Raw genomic sequence first — 1,999 nt, forward strand, 5'->3', positions numbered from 1 at the left:
CTTGAAAAGAATGGGAACTATAACAAAAACCTCTCTATCAGTGTATATCCAGCAGGAATCTCCACTGTAAGTAGAATTCTTAGCAATTGTAGCATCTCTCGTTCAAAGTAAGAATGTGGCAGATGCTTACATATTATTATTGATTGGGTTGGATCTTTTAAATACTAACCATAATCATAATAATTCTTGTCTTGAATTTCTCTCCTAAAAAATGAGCTAAAGCAAGAACTTGGTCTCTTTGGCATCTTCATAGTCATTTGAGTCCTTGCAAGCCTCTTTCAATAATTGCAGACATCCGCAGATACTGAATATCTATTAAGCACCGGGGCACTGCCCCCTATTGTTTACTGACTGCATCTCTCCGGGGGCTTTCAAAGCAGCTAATCCTCACTCCATCCATGTAAATCCCTGCTCTTTCCAGGCAGAGAAGCCAAAACTGGAGATTGAGTCATAGGATTTTAGAAGCAAAAAATATTGTGCCTTTTGGGAATTTTTGTTCTTTGCTCTGGAGCAAAAATCTTATTAGATTTATTCTCCCCTTCCCTCCCTTCTTCTTCCCTCCCCTCTCCTTTCTCTTACTCCCCTCTTTCATTTTCTTCTCCTTCTCTTCCTTCTCCCCCTTCTTTCTTTCTTTCTTTCTTTCTTTCTTTCTTTCTTTCTTTCTTTCTTTCTGTCTGTCTGTCTGTCTGTCTTTCTTCTTTTCTTTCTTTCTCTGTCTTTCTTTCTTTTCCTTCCTTCCTTCCTTCCTTCCTTCCTTCCTTTCTTCTCTCTTTTTCTCTTTCTTCCTTTCATCATCCTCTCTTTCCATCTTCCTTCCTTCCTTCCTTCCTTCCTTCCTTCCTTCCTTTCTTCCTTACTTCCTTACTTCCTTCTTTCTCTTTCTCTCATTTTTCTTCCTTCTTTTTCTCTTTTTCTCTTCCTTCCTTCCATCATCCTCTCTTCTTCCTTCCTTCCTTCTTTCTCTTTCTCTCATTTTTCTTCCTTCTTTTTCTCTTTTTCTCTTTCTTCCTTCCATCATCCTCTTTCCATCTTCCTTCCTTCCTTCTTTTTCTTTCTCTCATTTTTCTTCCTTCCTTCTTTTTCTCTTCCTTCCTTCCTTCCATCATCCTCTCTCCTTCCTTCCTTCCTTCCTTCCTTCCTTCCTTCCTTCCTTCTCTCTCTCTCTCTTTCTTTCTTTCTTTCTTTCTTTCTTTCTTTCTTTCTTTCTTTCTTTCTTTCTCTCTTGCTACACCCAGCAGAGCTCAGGGCTTACTCCTAGACTGTGCTCAGGAGATCACTTGTGGAAATCCTCAAGGCACCATATGCAGGACCAGGTACAGAGTCAGGGGCAGTGCATACAAGGCAAGCTCTTTGTCCCTTGTCTACTATTTCTCTGGCCTGACATTGTTTGCTTAAACAAAAAGGTGAAGAAAAAAAAAGATAGCTCATCCTGAGAATTCTGAGCTTCTTGTTTCCTCACCCACGTGGGTATTTGCTCCAAAGCAGCAGCCAATTTGGGTGATTGAAGAAGAGGCAACATTGGAGTGCAGTCTATCTAGAACATAGCTTTAATCTTTGCACAAAGGAAAACATCTTCAAAATAATGAAGTTGAATTCTCCTCAGAGCCTGGAGTTCTTTTCACATCAAGGAAAAGAGGGAGAAAGGATGCTGCTTTCAGCATTGCTCATTGCTGCCAAGAGATTGAGTATGTTTGTGATGCTGAGATGTTACAAAAGTGTGTATGTTGCGTACATTTTTTGTAACAGAATATTGTCAACATTCACTTGGTGCTGATACCTGACTGAGAGCAACAGGAGAGAGAGAGAGAGAGAGAGAGAGAGAGAGAGAGAGAGAGAGAGAGAGAGAGATGGGTTCAGGGAAGCAATTATGAGAGCCAAGTGTTAACTTCAAAACAAAATTCTCTAACAGTTTTACAGATATGCAATTTGACGCAAAGAACCACATATACTGGTATAATAAATATTGCAAAACTTAACACAGTAACAAGTCTCATGATGG

The sequence above is a fragment of the Sorex fumeus genome, unplaced genomic scaffold, assembly GCF_029834395.1.
Source record: "Sorex fumeus unplaced genomic scaffold, SorFum_2.1 ptg000094l, whole genome shotgun sequence".
In the NCBI taxonomy this organism is placed as follows: Eukaryota; Metazoa; Chordata; class Mammalia; order Eulipotyphla; family Soricidae; genus Sorex; species Sorex fumeus.